At 35.9% G+C, this 9,117-nt stretch overlaps 1 pseudogene; it reads left to right on the top strand.

Annotated features, from left to right (window-relative positions):
* The window catches only part of LOC102487853 (olfactory receptor 149-like), a 54,817-nt pseudogene that overhangs the window by 5,210 nt on the left and 40,490 nt on the right, over positions 1-9,117 (top strand).

Here is a 9,117-nt window from a genome sequence, read left to right as displayed (position 1 = left end):
ATTCTTTTTTTTTTTTTTTTTGGAGAGGTTTTTGCTTATAGGGGGCGTGCTCTTGCAAGGCATAGAGAGACAGAGAGACAGAAAGCGAGAAATCACCCCCCAGGGGGATGGCCATGCCACAATCCCTTCTCCTCCATTCTCCTCTAGGGATCTTGGGCACACATGCACATGCGCCTGGCGTGAGTTTTAAGCCACTGGGTCCGGGACACAAACCACGGTCGACTACATGGGGATCCAGTGACATAGCCATTACGCTAACTGCTGGTCCCAAGAATAGGCTAACGTTTTAACCCTTTGAGAATTAGTTATATGTGCTCCGTGTTTATCAAGGTAGTGAGAGTTACTTGTGCATAAATACAATCGCTGACATCTTGATTAAAAAGAAAGCTGTATATTCACCAGGTTTGGATACTTCAATGACATATTTTAAATCTAGAAGCTTCCATGGAAATATATTTTCTTCCCTATATTTTTTGTTCCCAGTACATTGGGGAAGACTAGACAAATCCAGGAACCCCTTTAAGAATACAACATTCTTATGTGCAGACCCCATAACTGACACAACAGAATTTGCCCTCCAGAAGGACTTACCCATGTGCCTAAAGGTCAATGTATGAGGGTCACTGCAGTGATGTTTGCAATAGCAAAGCATTGGAAACCAGATTGTACCAATAATGGAATTATAATATATGACCAAGCAAATACCAAGCTACCATAAAAAAAAAGTCATCTATGTACATGTACCTTATGATGAATATGTATGAGCATTTCCTCATATGCTTTTTGGCTGTTCGTATGTCTTCCTTAGAGAGATTTTTGTTCAGCTCATTTTCCCATCTTTTAATCGGGTTAATCATTATTTTTTGCATAAGGCACTTGAGTTCCCTATGTATTCTGGTTATCAGTCCCTTGTCTGAGGCATATTTGACAAAAATATTTTCCCATTCTGAGGGTTGTCGGTTCACACTTGTTACTGTGTCCTTTGCTGTGCAGAAACTTCTTAGTCTAATATAGTCCCACTTGTCTATTTTAGGGATTATTGCCTGTGCTTTGGGAGTCTTATTTAAGAAGTCTTTGCCTACTCCAATGTCTCCCAGAATTTCCCCAGCATAGTTTTATTGTCTGAGGTCTTAGGTTCAGATCCTTGATCCATTTTGAGTTGACTGTGCTTAATGGTGAAAGATGGGGGTTCAGTTTCATCTTTCTGCAGGTGGATACCCAGTTTTTCCAGCACCATTTACTAAAGAGGTTTTCCTTTTCCCAATGGATTGACTGATATCCTTTGTCAAAGATCAGTTGGCTATAAGCTTTGGGAGTTATTTCTGGGGTCTCTATTCTCTTCCATTGGTCCACATGTCTGTTTTTATGCCAATACCATGCTGTTTTGATGACCACAGCTTTATAGTATATCTTGGGATCAGGGAGTGATATGCCTCCTACTCCATTCTTCTTACGCAGGATTGCTTTTGCAATACGAGGTCTTTTATGGTTCCAGACAAATTCTATAATTGTCTTTTCTAGATCTCTGAAGAATATCTCTGGTATTTTGATTGGAATTGCATTAAACATGTAGATTAATTTGGGTAGAATTGCCATTTTGATTATGTTAATTCTACCAATCCAGGAGCATGGGATGTCCTTCCACTTTTTTATGTCACTTTCAATGTCTTTTTTAAGATTCTCGTAGTTTTCTTTATAAAGGTCTTTGACTTTCTTAGTTAGGTTTATCCCTAGATATCTTATACATCTTGTGGCTATGGTGAAAGGGATTCCTTTCTTCAGCTCTGCTTCATTCAACTTGTTGTTCATAAATAGAAATGCTATAGATTTTTGGATATTGATTTTGTATCCTGCCACCTTACTGTATTCACTTATTACTTCAAGCAGTTTTTTCATGGATACCTTTGGGTCTTCTAAGTATACCATCATGTCATCTGCAAATAAAGATATTTTCAACTCTTCTTTGCCTATTCGAATGCCTTTAATACTGTTCTCTTCTCTGATTGCAATAGCTAAGACTTCCAGTACTATATTAAAGAGCAGTGGAGAAAGTGGGCAGCCTTGCCTAGTACCTGTTTTCAGAGGAAAAGCTTTCAGCTTTTCCCCATTCAGTATAATATTAGCTGTAGGTTTTTCATAGATTGCTTTTATTGTGTTCAGAAATGACCCTTCTATACCAATCTTACTGAGAGTCTTAATCATAAAAGGATGTTGTATTTTATCAAACGCTTTCTCCGCATCAATTGAGATGATCATATGGTTTTTATCTTTCTTTCTGTTAATGTGGTGTATTACATTTATGGTCTTGCGTATATTGAACCACCCTTGCATCCCTGGTATAAAGCCTACCTGGTCGTGATGAATGATCTTTGTTATATGTTGTTGGATACGATTTGCGAGTATCTTGTTGAGAATTTTCGCATCTATATTCATCAATGATATTGGTCTGTAGTTTTCCTTTTTTGTCATATCCTTATCTGTTTTGGGGATGAGGATGATGGAGGCTTCATAAAATGAATTTGGAAGGTTTCCTTCCTTTTGAATCTTTAGAAATAATTTTAGTAAGATAGGGGTTAATTCTTCCTTGAAAGTTTTGTAGAATTCACAAGTGAAGCCATCTGGGCCTGGGCTTTTCTTTGTTGGGAGATTATTAATTACTGATTCAATCTCCTGGCTTGTTATAGGTCTATTCAGATTCTCTATGTCTTCCTGATCCAATCTTGGTAGTTTATATGCATCCAGGAATTTGTCCATCTCCTCCAGGTTATCTTGTTTGTTGGCGTAAAGTCGCTCATAGTATCCTCTAATGATATTATGTATTTCTGCTATGTCCGTGGTAATATTGCCTGTTTCATCACATATTTGATTAATCTGGTTTCTTTCTTTCTTCTTCTTGATCAGTCTAGCCAATGGAGTATCGATCTTGTTGATCTTTTCAAAGAACCAGCTTTTGCTTTCATTTATTTTCTGTATGGTTCGTTTATTTTCTATTTCATTTATTTCTGCTCGAACCTTTATTATTTCTTTTCGCCTGGCATTTTGGGGGTTCGTTTGTTGTTGTTTTTCCAGTTCTCTGAGGCATGATGATAAGTTATCTACTTGCCATCTTTCCATCCTTTTCTTATGTGCACTAATTGCTATGAATTTCCCTCTTATGACTGCTTTTGCTGTGTCCCATAGGTTCTGGACACTTGTGTACTCATTATCATTTGTTTCCATAAATTTTTTTATTTCCGCCTTAATTTCTTCAGTAGTGAAGAAGTCATTCAGAAGTAGGTTGTTCAGTTTCCATGTGTTCGTGTGTTTTCGGGGTTGTTTCTTTAAATTAATCTTGAGTTTAATTCCATCATGGTCAGAGAAGATGCTGGGTACAGTTTCTATGCCTTTGAATCTGTAAAGGCTTGATTTGTGTCCTAATATATGATCTATCTTTGAAAAGGTTCCATGTTGGGGTGAGAAAAATGTATATGTTGTGGATGTAGGGTGTAGCAGGAGCTACTTTCTTGTGGCACATACAAAACACATCTTTTGCAAACATTAGGGGCTCATAAGAATTTTTAAAATAATAAGTACCAATTTATTGTGTCTTTTCTACTTTCCAGGACTTGGTTTTGAATAAACTTGTAAAACTACAAGAGATGTCTATTTTGATTCATCAGATTTACAAAACCAAGCAACAGAGCATAACCTGAAACACAAGCAGACCCATGTTTTACTGATCCTGTGTCCTTTAAATGTTCTCATTGTGGTAGACTTTGTTTTTCAGGAAATGGTACCCAGACTTTTCCTGGCAAAAGCAATAATTATTGGTGAAATGATATCCAAATTATCAGTTGGAACCCTTAAAACAATGCCATTAATGACATCTTAGCAGCTAATAGGTCTTTACTATATGTATGTGTGTGTGTGTATGTATGTGTATATATATGTGTGTGTGTGTGTGTGTTTATGTATATATATATGTGTGTGTGTACATATTTCTAATTCTCACAGTAATCCTGCTATGTAGTTTTAGAAATGTTTTTATAGATGAAGAACCTGATATTTTGGAAGATTGGGCAATGTACCCAAGGTTATATATATTTAGTCATCAGAAAAGTCATGACATATTTTTCTGTTTTTCTATGCAAAAAATGCGTCATAGCTTTTCCAGCAACCCAATAGCTTAGCAGCAAAGCAGAACGCAAACCTATTGCTTTTTGAATTTCATAGTGTTCTCTACAGCACATTTCCTGTCATCAATAAAAGGAACAGGCTAGAATCAGAAACTAGGTCAGGATGGAGGGAGTAGTTCTACACTTATTTGTTGCATTTATTCACAATTCACTCATCCAATAAGTATGTATTGAGGGCGATCTATGTATCACATACAAAAGAACACATGTGAAGGGCCACCAGGTGGCATAGTGGTTATGGATCTGGACTCTCACATAGTAGACCATGGTTCATTCCTGGACCTGGAGGCTTGAAACTCATGCTGGGCGCATATAAATGCATGCCCAAAATTCCAAGAGGAGAATGGAGGAGAAGGGACTGTGGTGTGGCCATCATCCAGGGGGGTAATTTCTCTCTCTCTATCTCTCTGTTGAGCACACACACCCTATAGCAAAAATATCTCTAAAAAACAAAAATAGACAAAAGAACAAATGGGATTAACACAAGATAGTGTGCAGGAGCTAGAGGAATCAGAAGGAAGAGTAGCCAGAGTAGTGCTGATGTTAAAACTCATTAAACCCAGCCAGGATAAGTGGGTAGAACTAGAAATCTTAAAAAATAATAAAAATGAGCCTAGAGGCACAGAGTACAGGTTGACTCAGCTCACAGGTTAACCCTCACATACCAAGTGTGTCTACTCCTCCATAGGAATTTAAAGGTTAATTTTCTTCCTGAAAGTTTCTATCATAACTACCATGGCTTGACTTTTCTTCAGTAGAAGATATGAAATACTGTGATTATTTAAAAAAAGAAAAAGATCATAGGCTTTGAAATGGAAATATTTTATTAGAATGTCAGTTATTTAAACAGTTTTAACTTCCTCATCTATAAAAGAAGATATTAATGCCTGTCTTGAGCTCTTGTTAGAATTAAATTATATATTCCATGTACCTTTGTTTCTTTTCTTTTTTTTTTTTTTTTTTGGACAGATTTTCACTGTAGGGCACGTGCGCTCGCCAGCCAGACAGAGAGAGACATAGAGACAGAAAGCGAGAAATCACCCCCCAGGGGGGATGGTCACGCCGCAATCCCTTCTCCTCCATTCTCCTCTCGGGATCTTGGGCACGCACGCACACACGCCCGGCGTGAGTTTTAAGCCACCGGGTCTGGGACACGAACCGCGGTCGACTACGTGGGAATCCAGCGACATAGCAATTACGCTAACTGCTGGTTCCCCTGTACCTTTGTTTCTTTATGCACTTCAATGTTCCTATTATACCTCCTTAGAGAGCAAGGTAAGTGGCCAGATCGATGTCAATTATTGTTAAATTATATTAGGCTGTCTGAAAAGTCATGATGCATTTTTACATAGAAAAAGAAGAAAAATATGCCATGTCTATTTAGACAACCTAATATAATACCTTATATATTTGTTTGCTTTTTTCTAACAAATGATTTACTTTAGGAGCAATGTAATGCAAATAGATTTTTTTGTTGTTGGGAATAACTATACTGATATTTTTATTTTATTTTATCTTAATTTATTTTATTTATTCAATCTCTATACATCACTTAGATTGCAAAGTGAATTTGCCCAACAGGAAATATACTTCACTCCAGTCCAGTTGAGGATGTTATACACATTATCAATAGGTAATAAACCATTTCTGTGTCCCACAAATAAACAAATACTACTATTGATATTTTATGAGTGTCTCTTTTGTGGCAAAAACTATTTGGTTTTCTTGATCAATTAAAAAAAAATCCTGATATTTTGGCATCCTGAGATTTTTTCCCACTAAAATAAGATGCTCAGTTAGTATAAGCTAAAAAGATATACATGACAGAACACATTATGGTTGGTTATAGAAGTCTCTACCTTCCTGTGTGCAGAAAGAACTGGATTCACAAGACCTCTAATTGGTCAGAAGATTCTCTGAGAAATACTCCAGTTAAAATAGCTTGCTGATACAGAAACCAAATAAAGGAGTGAGATAAGGTATGCACTGATCCTTCTGGGAATTTTTTCTGAAGGAGACACTGAAGTCAGTATGGTTGAGCCATATTTCTTGCTCTGTACATATTTAGGTGAGTTTCAGAAAAACACAGAAGATATACAGGCTATTTGTCCATTAAGACATGTAATGTAATATTTGACATTTAGATAGTTATATGAATATTGCCTTTTGTAGTTCATTTCAAGGTGATTCTATCTACAGTTGATGATATATACATATCCATGAACATCTGTCTGATTTTAGTCATAAAAATCAGTGAGTAGAATGAATATCTATAAAGAAGTACCTAGCTGAAACAACTACAGATATCAGAGACAGCGTGGCAAGAGGTGGGAAATGACATAGGGTGAGAAGTAGGAAATGAAGGAGAGAAAACATGCAAAATATATAAGAAACAAGAAAGGAAAAATTATTTGTTGATGATAACATGTATAGTAATATTATTAATTAAGCCAATATACAGTGTATTCTGGTTGGGAAATTTCATTTTGTATGCTGTGATGATGTAGAGTGAATGAATGTAAAATAAATAATTTTTTTTAAAAAGTGATTTTATCTAACATCATTGATTTACAAAAGAGAAAACTATGGTCCAAATAATATTCCATAGAGTATATTATTTGACATATTTGGACCATATACTCCATGGATCGTTTTCAAAACTAAACACTCACTGGGTAGTGCTGATTCTGCCCAAGGCTCTTTAACCACTAGAATTCTGCTAGAAGTAGACAGAAATAATAATTTCTCATATAATTTTCTCTTTTTGTTTTTAGTGGAAAAACATTTAGTAAATCCAGTGAGTTCTCATTTCTTCTGGACAAATGCCATTAGAAGAAAATCTCTACTAAAAATGCTGGAGGGAATTATGTGACTCAATTTGACATATGCCTCTTAATAAGTAGTTGAATACATTTTATGTCAGCAATATTTCACCTATAGAATAAAAAATAATTTTTTATCATGTTACCAAATACAATATACACAAAATCATGAAAAAAGTACCTCTAAGTGTAAGTTTTAATGAACCCACTATGGACCCACTATTTCTTTTCAATTTTAGCTAATTATTGGGAAAAAATATACAGAATACAAAGCAAAATAAATCAAGGAATTAAAATTAATCAATATTTTTTCTAGAAGAGACATAATCTATTAAACTTTTGTTTTAATAGTACCATCACCATGGAGTATGTAGTGTGGAATTATGACTGGCACTGTCTTGTTTTGACTAACACTGTCTGTGAACACACAACTCAAAAGTGAAAGGAACTACATAGTGATTCAGAAGAATAAGTCAAATGGCCTGCTTTCAAAGTGCATTTTACTTTCAAATTAAAGGTAAAAAGTTATTGGCCAACTCATTCTGCAGAACAGTGCCAATGTGATGAAAGATGTCAATTTCTAGCCAATCTGCTAGCTGTGGTCAATACTAGGGTCAATATTAGGGAATTTTAATAGCAATTATGAGAACTTGAGAAAGGAAAAGATTAAACATCACTCTAAATTGGGTTGGGGGAAGTGGGGAAATCATACAAATAGTAAAAATGTTCTAAACAGCAAAGATTAAATAAAGGAGCATATAAAATTGGAGCCACTGAAGTACATCCAGCTGCAACAGCGAATTACGAACTGATTAATAGCCAAAGCTTTTCTCTAGTTTGGATGCCGACGCAAACTCATTAGGCTTTTAGAGTACATGGAATGTGTGTCCTGTGGGAAATGTTCAATGCTATTCAGAAGACTCTAACTGTAAGCTCAAAGCATGTCTTACAGAGCTTCTGATGCTATTTTTTTTTTTTATATAACGTGTGCCTGAAAACCCAGTCAACAAGCCCTATGTTTTTCTACTTTGTTATAGTCTCTTCAGATTTATGTTTCTTAAAAACAGGAAAAATAAACTTATAATCCTGTTGGTACAACAGATGTGAGAGCAGCAGTCTGAAATCAACACACAGTGGGCAATACTTTCATTTTCTCTTTTAAACTAATATATAAATCAGAGCCTCTGGTGCAGTTAGCATCTGCTGCTTTAGGCCAGCCAAAGGTTACAGGTGTTCTCCATGTCACTTCACAGGAAGGAGTGGCCAGGTCTGTGAGTGAATAACAAGCTCTAATCTTCCTGGGCCTCCACTTACTGTATCTTCTTTTTTTTTTATTATCATCATAAACTTCTTTATATTACATTGGATTACATATAACTTTACAGTGTATTACATTGCTTTTTCAAAAGGGAATGCCATGCATGTCAGACAATACAGAGACATTAATCTTCCCACTTCATTATTCAATATCTTTTCTATGTTTTTCCCAATCATTATTATTATTTTAATTATTTTTTGAAACAGTCAATCACTATTTCTCATTTTGCTTGTAAAAAGACTTTACCCATCATGAAATACTTCTCAGCCCAATCCAGTAGAGAATACCATACATGTCATCATCAAGAGGTAATAAGCCATATCTGTTTCTCACTAACGTCTTACCTCTCTATTGTTCTCTTGCTATCTTTCTCTATCCTCTTCTCCTCACCCCCCCCATTCCACACTGTCCTATTCTCGTTAAGTACTTTCACTGCTTTTATGTCCTCCAATTTTTGCTCTCTACCATAGAGTGTGGGTAGTCGGTATGAATTGAGTGGATACATACAATATCTTTCTTTCATAGCCTGGCTTACTTCACTCAGCAATAGATCCTCCATATCTGACCACTTTCTATCAAATTCCAGGGTCTTGTTATTTTTTATGGCTGAGTAGTATGCCATAGAGTATATATACCACACTTTTCCAATCCATTCATCCGTTTGTGGACATTTAGGTTGGTTCCATGTCTTGGCAATTGTGAATAATGCTGCAATAAACATGGATGTGCAAGCACTTTTCTGACTGAGTGTTCTCCTGTCTTTTGGGTAAATACCCAGAAGTGGGATTGCTGGATCAAATGG

The sequence above is a fragment of the Tupaia chinensis genome, unplaced genomic scaffold, assembly GCF_000334495.1.
Source record: "Tupaia chinensis unplaced genomic scaffold, TupChi_1.0 Scaffold147980_1, whole genome shotgun sequence".
Taxonomy (NCBI): Eukaryota; Metazoa; Chordata; class Mammalia; order Scandentia; family Tupaiidae; genus Tupaia; species Tupaia belangeri.
The sequence above is the reverse complement of the archived record's forward strand: the minus strand, read 5'-3'. Positions and strand labels throughout refer to the sequence as shown.